At 42.3% G+C, this 13,591-nt stretch overlaps 1 protein-coding gene across 8 annotated transcripts in view; it reads right to left on the reverse strand.

Moving 5' to 3' along the window:
* Positions 1 to 13,591, reverse strand: part of LOC136709358 (von Willebrand factor A domain-containing protein 5A-like) — a 41,335-nt gene that overhangs the window by 24,465 nt on the left and 3,279 nt on the right. For 4 of the 8 annotated variants that reach the window (XM_066684508.1, XM_066684507.1, XM_066684502.1 and 1 more), the window contains exon 1: positions 6,607 to 6,841. The exons of 1 other annotated variant lie outside the window; for it this stretch is intronic. The gene's annotated coding sequence lies outside the window, so the exon portion shown is untranslated. Of the gene's footprint in view, positions 1 to 6,119; positions 6,376 to 6,606; positions 6,842 to 8,880; positions 8,897 to 11,967; positions 11,985 to 13,591 lie in introns of those variants that run through there. 3 more of the 8 variants (XM_066684504.1, XM_066684503.1, XM_066684505.1) reach the window with 3 other exon arrangements.

Consider the following 13,591-nt stretch of genomic DNA (forward strand, 5'->3'; position numbering starts at 1 on the left):
GTGTGTGTCTCCCTGTAAAGCACTGGTGTCCCCTCCAGGTTGTGTTCCTGTCTTGCGCTCAGTTGTTCCAGGTAGGCTCCAGACCCACCACAAACCTGAACTGGATAAGCGCTCACAGACAATGAATGAATGAAAATCAAACAAAAAAGAAATATCTCAGGTTCAATATTTGAAATATTGTCCTTTTACTGTTTTCAATAATATATAGAACTTGCACAGGATTTGTATGTCATTGATTTTTTTTTTTTTTTATCATTCACATTTTAACCAACTACTGGAAATGTGTTTTGTGCAACAATGATTGAGGAACTTCACTGCTCTTTTATAGAATGCTGAAAAAGTGCTGTGGCCACGGATTGTTGGCGGAACTGTTGGTCCAGAATGGGGAAGTCACTACATTCTTTGGGTATCATAAACATTATTTTTAGCTGGTTACCTAATTTGTAAATCAGCCACTATAGGTTGTAGGTTGTAATTATTTATGTGTTGGATTCATTGTATAGGTTTTTGATATCCTTGGACAAGAGATTCGAATTTACGACTCTAGAAGCTCAGTTTACACAGTGGAAAGTGATGACATGGATATGCTAAGGTACACTGTTTATCTTGATGTGAATTGATAGATTAACTTTATTTATATAAATATAAAGATAATCTTTTACATATACATATAAAACTTATTTCAGAAACATATTCCGTCAACATAATTCACTGAATGGGTGGAAAGTGTCAAATGCACAGTCAACAAATTGACAGCGTCAATTGCGGTGTGTTTGTTTGTACGGTATGTAATTTTTAAATATGTAAGTTTGTTTCAGCATTTTTACATAATTACAAGTATTAATAACAGATCTTTTCAGGGCACATAATAAGTTCATTGAGTCTCTTGTAAATACATGCACCCTTATCGGCACCTACGTTTTCCTGTAGAGACACTGTTTTGCATATATTTTGTGTTTGCTGTCAGATATAACGTTTGTTTTGAAAAGTATACAAAGCGAGTACTGTAACAAATTATGTAATTTGTATCTGCAACAGATAGCTGAGTTGGATGCAAGGGCTGATAAAATATCTGAAGAAACTCTTCATTGTGGACAGATTTGCTATTTACGGTTGTACCATGCTTCATGTCTGGTGAAGGATTGTGTTTCTGGGGCATGATTCAGAGATTTATACGTACAGATATACTGGAATTACTTCTCACTGAGAAATAATTACTTTGATATATTCTGATGATATGATAGGTGTCGGGCGGCACGGTGGCGCCGCAGGTAGTGTCACAGTCACACAGCTCCAGGGGCCTGGAAGTTGTGGGTTCGATTCCCGCTCCGGGTGACTGTCTGTGAGGAGTTGGTGTGTTCTCCCCCTGTCCGCATGGGTTTCCTCCGGGTGCTCCGGTTTCCTCCCACAGTCCAAAAACACACGTTGCAGGTGGATTGGCGACTCGAAAGTGTCCGTAGGTGTGAATGTGAATGTGTCTGTGTTGCCCTGTGAAGGACTGGCGTCCCCTCCAGGGTGTATTCCCGCCTTGCGCCCAATGATTCCAGGTAGGCTCTGGACCCCCCGTGACCCTAAATTGGATAAGCGGTTACAGATAATGGATGGATGGATGATAGGTGTCATCTGATATTATATAGACTGACAAACTAATGTTTTTTCATAGGACTTCCCAGCACGTTTAGACCGAAAGGATGAACAGGGTGCTATATCAGATAATAATTGCATTGCCCGAGATATCTATCCTTGCATTTTCCAGAAGACAGGAAAAAGGCGAGCACACTGTATATTGTTAAAATTTGTTTGAATTTGTAGTCACTTGTATTGTATAATATTGTTGCAGTTTTTTGTTTGTATATCATTGTGATTTTCAGAACCATGCATGCCCATATTAAAACTGTGGAGTGGATCCAGTGTGATTATTGTGATGGATGGTTACACAGTGACTGTGCAAGGATTGATTTATCCACACTGGACAAAGATGCACCGTTCAGCTGTGGATGCCATCTCCCAGTGCCTTACCCATATGAATGGTAAATCCACATATCCTGATTCCTCATGTAAATGGGAGATGCCATATAACTGACAGAAAAATGACAGATAATTCAACTCTATAATTTTATTTGTAGTACACATGAAGCATTGCGGAATGGCCTGGTTGCAGACTTGATTGAGGATGAAGAAATTCTGGTAGGAGAAGTGATGTTTTATTTCATTTAACGTTTCAGTGTTTAAAATTATAAATAAAAGATGTCTATGATGATCAGTGAATTTCTAGATATAAATTTCTACAGAAACTCAGGGACAACCTTCTATCTGGGACCTTGAAATCACATCGACTGTTCCTTCACAACAATCCTACATTTAACCTCAAAGTGAAAGCTTTGATTGAACGTTGTTTCTGTGTTTTTGATGAAAAACAGGTAGTGTAATTTTATTCTTGGTTGGCTATTAAAATATTACTACATCTAATTTGACTGTATCTAATCTAAACATATTGCAAGCTTTGAATATGTACACTGACTTTTAGGAAGAACTTAAGAATGGCTAATCCACTACACTGCAATGCACTTAATTTTGTAAACTCTTGTCAGAATGTAATTCTTTGTTTTATCTGCAAATTCTCTCTCTCTCTCTTTCTCTCTCATATATTTCCAAATTTATCTTACAGACTACAGCTATTATCGAGAAGTCATTTGCAGTTTTAAAACTTGATAAGAGTGAACTGACAAATGTTTCTTTCGTGCTTAACGTCATCACACCAGAGGTAATGTTATGGAATCAGTTGCAACTAAGTTAGTTTCTTAGTTATTCAGTTCTCACTTATTTGCACTTATACATTTCCCACTACAAGGTCACTATCCTACTCTTAAAAAAGCTGGAGGGGTTCCACCGATATCAGGCAGAAATGACCTTTGCTCGTGATTGGGACCTCTCCAAGGACTTGGATGAATAAACTGAAAGCATGAAAGTAAGGACAGGATGCCTGTGATTTGGTTATTTGTTGATTTTGTTGTGCCACTTAATCATGCTGTAATCTCATCCCTCTTTTTGTCCCTCCCTACCAATCTGTTAAGGCTTTATTTATAAGGCTTATTATTGTGAATTGGGAAATATTGGCTTCTTTATGTTTCATTCATTCATTATCTGTAACCCTTATCCAGTTCAGGGTCGCAGTGGGTTCAGAGCCTACCTAGAATCATTGGGTGCAAAGCGGGAATTCACCCTAGAGGGGGCGCCAGTTCTTCACAAGGCAACACACACACAGTCACACATTCACTGACACACTCACACCTACGGACACCTTTGAGTCACCAGGCCACCTACCAACGTGTGTTTTTGGACTGTGGGAGGAAACCTGAGCACCCGGAGGAAACCCATGCGGACAGGGGGAGAACACACCACACTCCTCACAGACAGTCACTTGGAAGAAACCCACGCAGACAAAGGGAAAACACACCACACTCCTCACAGACAGTCACCCGGAGGAAACCCAAGCAGAAACAGAGAACACACCACACTCCTCACAGACAGTCACCTGGAGCAGAACACGAACCCACAACCTCCAGGACCCTGGAGCTGTGTGACTGTGACACTACCTGCTGCACCACCGTGCCGCCCTGCAAGGCACATTGTATATTATAATTGTTAAAAGAGTAATGTGGATATTTAAATTTGTTAATAAATTTGTTTGAATACTACTCTTGTTGTCCAATCCTTGACTATTCAAATAAAGACTAAGTCCTTTAGTTAAAATTTCTGTATTTAAGAATATTTATACATTTTTTTAAGCTGTGTAATTGATTTGAATACTGTGACCCTTATTGCTGTTGTATCCATTTTCAGTATTTGTAAAAGTAATCAATGATTTACTGTTGAATAGGAAACCACACAATGTGAGTCAGCAGTTTTAGAAATTTGTGTCTTCCATGTACGAACATAAACAGTTTACACAGAACTAATTCCTATTTTGAATAATTTTATTTTATTTTTTTTTTTACATAATTTGAACAACATTAGGCGGCACGGTGGCGCAGCAGGTAGTGTCGCAGTCACACAACTCCAAGGGCCTGGAGGTTGTGGGTTCGATTCCCGGTCCGGGTGACTGTCTGAGGAGTTGGTGTGTTCTCCCCGTGTCCGCGTGGGTTTCCTCCGGGTGCTCCGGTTTCCTCCCACAGTCCAAAAACACACGTTGGTAGGTGGATTGGCGACTCAAAAAGTGTCCGTAGGAGTGAATGTGTGTGTGTGTCTGTTTCCCTGTGAAGGACTGGCGCCCCCTCCAGGGTGTATTCCTGCCTTGTGCCCAATGATTCCAGGTAGGCTCTGGAACCACCGTGACCCTGAACTGGATAAGCGATTACAGATAATGAATGAATGAATGAATAACATTAACATGATGTCTTGTTTAAATTGTGGTAAGATAATTTGATAGTATAGTAATTGTAGAGGAGAAGAAGATAATAGATAAATAGATTCACTGCATTTTATTCTTCCATGGTTGTGAAAACAAGTAATTAACAAATTGGGACAGTAAACACCACTTTATCAAGTTACTAGCCATTTGCAGTTACACCACAACTAACTGGATTATAAAATGCTTTGAAAACTACTGGTGAGAAGGATGCATTTGACAGGCAGCTCCCAGTGTCTGAACGGTGGCTGCTCTCATTGAGTGGCTGCAAAAACCTATCGACTTGCAGCCGCAACTGATTGACTGTCGGCTGCCAATGGCTGACTAGGGGCTGCCACTGATCGACTGGCGGCTGCAAATGATTGACTGGTAGCTGCCAATGGTTGACTGGCGGCTACAACTGATCAACTGGCAGCTACAACTGATCGACTGGCGGCTGCCATTGACAGGTACTTCCTGCTGCCAGCTGCCAATAAGAGATTAAACCCTTACAGTCCTGTGGCCAAGAACGGCCTACTACTGCTGAAAAAGAAATTTGACTGACCCACAAAAGGTCCAATCACAACTCAGCTTATTTTGGCATGATGTGTGAAGGCAGTCTTTCGCTTTAAAGGAGTGCCAGAGTCAGTACAAAATGATACACGGAAGTGTGTATACGCAGAGCCAATGAGAATCGTGACAGTGAGGCCAGTTTATCACACTGAAAGTATCAGATGCTCCATCAACTGCTGAACGTAATGTCTGTGTCTGTCAACATATTATCCCAGACTTCTTTAACCTTCCTTCTGTGTTAGCTTTCTGTTAACATCTCTTATGTTAATGGGTCGGTTTTGAAGTCAGCCATAAGATCCCCTGAAAACAATTAATAATCAACCAATTTGTTTCGTTCCTCTTGTTTACCTTGTTAGGTTCCTTATCCATGAAAGGATTGGTTTTAATTTTTCATTGTTGCAGACTGTAAACTGGAGATTTACACTCTACAAAACACAAACTCTAAACTGACTGGGCCTTACATGTCCGGACATGTCTGTCTTTCCTTGTTTTGTGAAACAGACAAATATAGAAGCCCCTAACTGAAGCTCGAGTGGTTGTAGGAGGAGCCAGCTGTAGTTTTCAATACACCAAATTTCATGTGATCATCAGCAAATGATACAGCCGAATGAAACCTATCTTTATACCTTAAAGTAACTCTAGGTACCTCCTGAACATGCCCAACAAAGACACTTGAACCAAGCAGGGATATTATCCTCAAACAAATTTCTCTCTCAAATCAAAAAAATCAATCTGGTTTGGGGAATTACAGATGCTAATTAAGCATCACACTTGACTTCCGGGTTGCGAGAGATACGCTGGCGCGTTTGGCTGCCGCTTCTCTCCCGGTGACAAAGTTTGTAATAGTTTTAAAGTTTGTATTCGGTTTTTCTGCCCGCTGTGTGCAAAAGTGCTGTGGAACCCAACACACTGTATCAAACTTTGTACTGGATTTATTGTAATATGAGCCTTGGATTTCTCCTTGTGGCTCTGAGCTCTCTTGGAGCTCTCATAAACACAATCAATGATAATAAAAGAACCCAATCTCCCAATACTCTTAATCTTTACCCTCACTTGTTTCGATGCTTGAGAAAGGTGTGGCCAGAAAACAGCAACCACACAGACTGCTTCACTCCGTAGAGCAAAAGAAAAGAAACAAAAAAGAGTAGCGCTACGGTACCTCAAATCCACAGGGTATCTCACTCCTTTCTTGGTCCTTCTTGCTCTCAAGCTCGCTCTCTCTCTCTCTCTCTCTCACTCTCACTCTCTCTCTCTCTCTCTCTCTCGCTCTCCGACACTCACGGGTGGCGTTGCGTTCTTTCGCCAAACCCAATCAAGCTCTCAGGTATAGTCCCGCCGACTAATCCCGCCCCCTTTCGGCACCGTAGTAGTCTCTCTCGTTAGCAAACGTTCTCCGTCGCCACGCAGTAGTCTCTCTAAATATAAAAGTGCTTTAACTCGTCTGACTTCTACAGACAAACAGTCTCTCAAGCAACAAACTCTGTTCATTCACTCCGAGCTCACTAAGTCTCACACTGAAAGCTAGGGTATTTACTCAAAAGTACACTGCAATGCTGTTACTACGAGACTTACAAGTTGTTCAACAGACACTTTCTGCAAATATTAAGACCATTTTACTCCAAAAACCTTGAAATAAAACCACTGACCTACAGCCGTGCTTCTGTCGTCTGTTCTTTCCTCGGGTCTCTTTTTTTCTTTTTTTTTTCTTTTCCCGTGCGCGTTCCCGTTTTCTTTCCCACCGTTCTCTAGGAGCTAATCACAAGAGTATGGCGTTATTTTTGTGCCACAATATATTTCGAACGTGCAAGAAGGTTTCTGCGCGCGCGCGCGGATATTTTTGAGGGAACAAGGCTTCTGCGCGCGCGATGTCTTTGACCTGCGCGCTCGCTCCACACTTACAGCCATTACAAAGTGCCTCAGATTCAGCCAATTAGAAACGTCAAATGACAAAGGTAATTTCTGATTGGATGGCTTGACCGCCAAGTGGGAAGGACATACAGGCCGGAGACCAGTAAATATCTTTCTAAAGGAATCTTAATACTGCAGTTCAAACTGTTCATGTAGAGAGAGGAAGGCAGGTTTAAATCAACCTACCTGAGCAACCCTCCTGAGTTTTACACACACACACACACACAAAACAACACTGAACAAATAGGTTTTAACTCTGGAAAGCTCTATTGAGTTTATCAGAAAAAGACCAAAAAATAAAAAATACAGAAAGATTTCACAGACCAGGTGGGTTCAGTTCACCCTCCTTTCATTCCCCTGTATGTAATTAAGGCTACATACATTGCCAATATTTACGGCAAAAAAATGAAACACTATTTTGCTATACATAAATTTTGAACCACAGTTAAATCAAATACACACTAAAATATGCAGGTGTACGTTACTACATTACAGAATTATAGCCAACAGACTTGTAAATAGCAAACCGCAAGCTAACTTTATTGCAGTATTAAGCTTCCTTTAGGAAGTTATTTAGATTTAAGCATTACACAATCAGCTAGCCCTGCATGTTGGTAACTACCGATCTAGATAGCATTTACAGTACTTTCTTTTACTAATAAAGTAGTTTCTACAGTCAGTGTGTTTCTACACTAAGTGTGTAGCGAGCGCGCAGGCCAGAGACATCGCGCGTGCAGAAACCTTCTTGCTCGCTCAAAAATATCCGCGCGCGCAGAAACCTTCTTGCGCGCTCGAAATAACCGCGCGGGATTAAATAGAAGTTTCTGAAAAAGTCAAAAAATCTTGATGCAATAAACAAATTTATGGAGTACTTGTATGCATTTAAACCCTAAAAACGGGTCGCTCAAGATATCCCTGGTTAATAGGGGAAAATGTAAGGACAGTGTTGACAAAGTCTTGAGAGATTTATATTGTTGTTTGAACAGTGACTTCTCTATTGCTCATAGTGGGTTAAACAACGGTAAAATCCTGGTGCAACTCTAAACAAAAACACACCTGATCCAGGTGACAAAGGCTCTCAGAGGCGTTTGTATATTAGCGCTGGATCAGAGATCTCCAGGGTGGTAGATCTCCAGGACCAGGATTGAGCAGCCCTGGTAACCGCTTCTCCAATTCAGGGTTGTGGTGTGTCCGGAGCCTATCTGGAATCACTGGGCGCAAGGCAGGAACACACCCTGGAGGGGGCGCCAGTCCTTCTACTCTGCATATGTTAAAAATTAAATAGTTGTATTCTGGCCCAAATAAATTTGCTGGTCCCGTGGTGGTGTGAGAGCGGGGAGTTTGTGGGGATTAGTAGGGGGTTGAGATCTCAATGCAGCACTCTTGAAATTAGTTTTTTGCAGGTGGGGTGCTTCACTCGCTCACTCACACCTGTGGACAGTTTCACACACTCACCCAGTCACTCTCAGCTGTGTGAATCTGTCCTCTGTGATTCCAGGGAGGTTCTGGACCCACGACCAACAATGAACAGGGTTTGCGGAAAATGAATGAATTAATGTTTATTTTTATTGAATCAAACATACATATAAATATTTTGCTATATTCCACTTCTGTGGTTATTATTATTATAATTATTTTATTTTTTTTAAATAATTCTCACAGTGTATCTGAATACAAATGGGCGCAATAAGTAGGCTGAGTTTCTACCAATAATTTCATGCATCAGCCAATCAAAAGTCTGAATTTCCTGTCTATCTATTTTTTTGCATTATCCAGTGGTTTGAGCACCTTAGCGGCTCTGTACTGACCGTTTAGGGGTTTAATGTTGTAGTGTTGGAGTTATTTGCAGTGTTGTGTTTTCCCCTTAAGTATGACTCTTAAGGCTTCATTTCTTCTTCTGAGCTGAGGGATTTACTTAAGGGTGTTACACAGAATCCCTTAAAAGATGTCCTTACGTAAGGAAATGTGTTATTCTATTGTTTCCATGGAAACAGTTGTTTACATGCACTCACTCTGATGCCTGTTATCGCCACTGTTGTACCAGCTGACAAACTTCAGCAGACGGGCGAGGGCGTTTGAAACTCGGTGAACGATGTGACACACTGTTGACTAATGAACATAAACTACCTACTGACTGGAAGGATCCCGTAGCATAAAATCAGAAAACAATCATTAACTGGGGGAGGATGCCGGACAGACCTGGCAGGCCCAAACATGTGCTGAGGGTTTGCTGGGAACGTTTGGCAGAGGAACCTGTCAGAAAGATCTTCAACTCCCACATCCGGCAGAGCTTCGACTGCATCCCGGGGGAGGCTGGAGACATTGAGTCCGAGTGTATCACTCGTCTATCACTGGGGCTGAAGTGGCCAAGGTGGTAGGGAAACTCCTTGGCGGTAGGGCCCCGGGGGTGGATGAGGTTCACCCCGGGTTCCTCAAGGCTCTGGATGTTGTGGGGCTGTCCTGGTTGACACGTCTTTGCAACATCGCGTGGACATCGGGGGCAGTGCCTCTGGACTGGCAGACTGGGGTGGTGGTTCCCCTTTTCAAAAAGGGGGATCGGAGGGTGTGTTCCAACTATAGGGGGATCACACTCCTCAGCCTCCCTGGTAAGGTCTATGCGGGGGTACTGGAGAGTCCGACTGATAGTTGAACCTCGGATCCAGGAGGAACAATGCGGATTCCAATGCGGACCAGCTCTTTACCCTCGCTAGGATCCTGGAGGGTGCATGGGAGTTTGCTCAACCAGTCTACGTGTGTTTTGTGAATCTGGAGAAGGCATTCGACCGTGTCCCTCGGGGTATTCTGTGGGGGGTGCTCAGGGAGTATGGGGTACTAGGCTCTTTGTTACGAGCTATCCAGTCCCTGTACAAACAGAGCAGGAGTCTGGTTCGTATGGCTGGCAGTACAGTCGGAGTTGGACTCCATCAGGGCTGCCCGTTGTCACCGGTTCTGTTCACAATTTTTATGGACAGAATTTCTCGGCGTAGCCAAGTGGCGGAGGGTGTCCGGTTTGGTGATCTCAGGATTCCATGTCTGCTTTTTGCTGATGATGTGGTCTTGTTGGCTTCATCGAGCCGGGACCTCCAGTTTGCAGCCGAGTGTGAAGCGGTAGGGATGAGGATCAGTACCTCCAAGTCCGAGTCCATGGTACTCAGTCGGAAAAGGGTGGAGTGCTCTCTCCAGGTTGGAAGTGAGATCCTGCCTCAAGTGGAGGAGTTTAAATACCTCGGGGTCTTGTTCACGAGTGAGGGAAAAATGGAGCGTGAGATTGACAGGCGGATCGGTGCAGCGTCAGCAGTAATGCGGGCTCTGTACCGGTCCGTTGTGGATGAAGAAAGAGCTGAGCAGAAAAGCAAAGCTCTCGATTTACCGTTCAATCTACGTCCCAACCCTCACCTATGGTCACGAGCTTTGGGTAGTGACCGAAAGAACGAGATCGTGGGTACAAGCGGCTGAAATGAGTTTTCTCCGCAGGATGTCTGGACTCTCCCTTAGAGACAGGGTTAGGAGCTCGGACATCCGGGAGAGACTCGGAGTGGAGCCGCTGCTCCTCCACGTCGAGAGGAGCCAGTTGAGGTGGTTCTGGTTCGGATGCCTCCTGGACGCCTTCCTGGAGAGGTGTTCCTGGCATGTCCAACGGGGAGGAGGCCCTGGGGCACACCAAGAACACGCTGGAGAGACTATATGTCTCGACTAGCCTGGGAACGCCTCGGTCTACCCCCAGAGGAGCTAGAGTCGGTGGCTGGGGAGAGGGAGGTCTGGGTTTCTTTGCTTCGACTTCTTCCCCCGCGACCCGGACCCGGATAAGCGGTGGATTATGGATGGATGGATGGATGAAATAACTGCAATAAATAATATATGTAATAATAATGTATTAATAATTAATTAATTAATGTGTGTAATTACACTTTTTAAGTAAGTAAGTTTTTATATTACTAAATACTTTTCCGTTCCTTTGCTGCTGCGTATCCTCACTGTAAATAAAGGACTTATAAAGGATTATCTTATGTTACATTGCTTTATATGGAAGCAAATCTGTTTCATTAGACTTTGAAATATTACCACCTTTGAATTTGTAGCACTGATTCTTTTTTTCTTTTTTCTTTTTTTGCACTGAAATTATGCATCTGTATAATGTAATGCATCTGTAAAACACTTTCTTTCTGAAAGTAAAGTATTACTTTTTTGTGGGGTTTGGTCACACAACCACCTCCAACTTTACATTTAGACTGCTTTTTTTTTTTAAGTGAGGTCTGGTTGTCACGGATCACGAGGCGGACTGACAGAGGCGGACGCACTTGCTAGAACTCAGAGATTTTAATATAACAAAAGATATAACAAAATATATAACAAAACACAGACAAGCTACACAGGAAACAACATTACAGGACTGGGAAACGAAACGACATGACTAGACTATGAAAGAGCAAAACAACCAACCATACAAAACAAAGAAACGACACGACATTACTAGGAAAGGAAACGGCACGACTTAGAATAGGAAGCAAAACAACGAGACAGGGAACTGGAATCTAACGAGAACGAGAATGACACAAAAAGACAGGACCTGACAGAGAACTTGACAAAACAACGGTGAAAATGAGAAATGTACGACAAACAGGACGTGAGACAAGGGGGCTTAAATGCAGACACAAATGAGACACACCTGGACAGATAACAAGGAGGACGGGTTAACAGATGACACGAACGAGGAGGCGGGACGAGGGCGGAGACAAGGACATAAACAAAACATAGCCATGTGCTAAAAAGAGCACATGACTGGGGACAACAGAAATGACGAGACGAAGGCGTGACACTGGTGTCACTAAAATATCACTACAGATTCACCACTTCACCTCATCGCAAAGGTACTTCTTTGACACTGCAGTCCAATGCTGGTGGCTTATACCTTTCCAGCTCAGGCTTGGCATTGAACCTGGTGACCTTAGGCTTATGTGTGGCTGCTCCAGAGCATGTATTAAAAATTTTTTTTATCATTTTATAATTGATGTATTTCAATAAATTGTTTTATATCTCTCTACAAAGACTGGCACATACACACAAATATATTTTATATAATAAACACAAAGAAACAATACCGTCAGCTAAAGTGAAATCCCTAAGGTTATACACCCTCCTCTTGTCCACCATTGGTCCTGTCACTGGATGTCCACTGCCCTTGTGGACAACTGTACACTGAGGTCCACCACCTTGTCTCTTAAGCTCTGGTCAATTGTTGCCTTTTCCCGGGCATATGTTTTCTTTTCCTCCATTTCCAGAGACTGGATCAAGGCTCGAGCAGCCAGTCGATGAATTCCCTGTCTACAAAAATATCAGCAGTGACAATAACACCATTTAGTTTACTTCCAATTACTGACCACATTCATATTCAGTATTTGACAAGTATTGAAATACATACACAGTCCAATCACTGGATTAGGAACACCAACCTTGTATCTAGGCAAGTTCATTTATAGAGCACTTTTCATACACAAGGGCAATTCAAAGAGCTTTACAGAGTCAAAAGAAACAGTAAAAAGCAGTTAAATTAAGAGCAAGGCATTTAGAATACTTAAATTTTGCATTAAAAGGAAACAAAATTTAAATTATTCAAACAATTAAAATGATACAGCAAAAGAAAAAACACTAATGTAATCTACACTCTCTGTCCATTTTATCAGCTCCACTGAACACACAGGTGCAGTTCTAGAGTTACAGACTGTAGTTCATCTGTTTCTCTGCATACTTTCTTGTCCCCTTTTCACCCTGCTCTTCAATGGTCAGACCCCCCACAGAGCAGGTATGATTTGGGTGGTGGATCATTCTCTGCAGTGACACTGATGTGGTGGTGGTGTGTTAGTGTGTGTTGTGCTTTTGGATGTTTTTCAAACCTTTGTCCACTCACTGTGTTCACTCCACTTATGGTGAACCTGAGTAGTTGGCATTGGACCCGCTTTTATGTGAGAGTGCAAAGATGAGGTTAAACCCTGCAAAACAGATACAAAGAGTGCTGAGATATGAGTACTGATTAAATATGGTAAAGAAAGGAGAAAAAAGATAAAACAGTGAAAGCAACAAAAACACTGCGGTTCTGCCTCTCGCACCTCACTGCTGGGAGATCAGCATTTGATTTACAGAGTGTCTTCTTCTCAACAGCAGCTGAAAGCAGGGCTGTTTAGACAGTGTAAGAAAAGTGCTGTGTTGTTAGTTCCTTGTGGTATTTTTGACCAAAGCATTGAAATTTCATTAGTGTGCCAAAACCCCATTAAGCAAAAAATTTATATGTCTCCTTTAATAATAAGAAAGATAAAAGCATTTTTGTTTGACAGTCTGACATTCTCTCTCTCTCTCTCTCTCTCTCTCTCTCTCTCTCTCTCTCTCTATGAGCCATGGCCAAGGAACGGCATGGATGGTGGAGAGACACTGAACGTTGAAAAGCATGGAAAGAGAAGAGGATATTGCTCTATTCCTGTTCCATAGGTGGGTTTATTTTTGCTGTTACAGTTACATTATTTAAGGTGGAACTGACTCTAAATTTAGAAGAGTGCTAACTGCATGAAAGTAAACACAGAGTGAAAGACAAAACTAAACAATTTGAGTTACAAATGTGTTCCTGTGGTAATTCAAACAGTGAACAAAAACCTTTAAAAGTTAAACTTCAACCACCAACAAGCTACAGTCAGTTCTTACTCAAACACACCGTTCCACCTTAAACGATTTTGT

The sequence above is a fragment of the Hoplias malabaricus genome, chromosome 11, assembly GCF_029633855.1.
Source record: "Hoplias malabaricus isolate fHopMal1 chromosome 11, fHopMal1.hap1, whole genome shotgun sequence".
Lineage (NCBI taxonomy): Eukaryota > Metazoa > Chordata > Actinopteri > Characiformes > Erythrinidae > Hoplias > Hoplias malabaricus.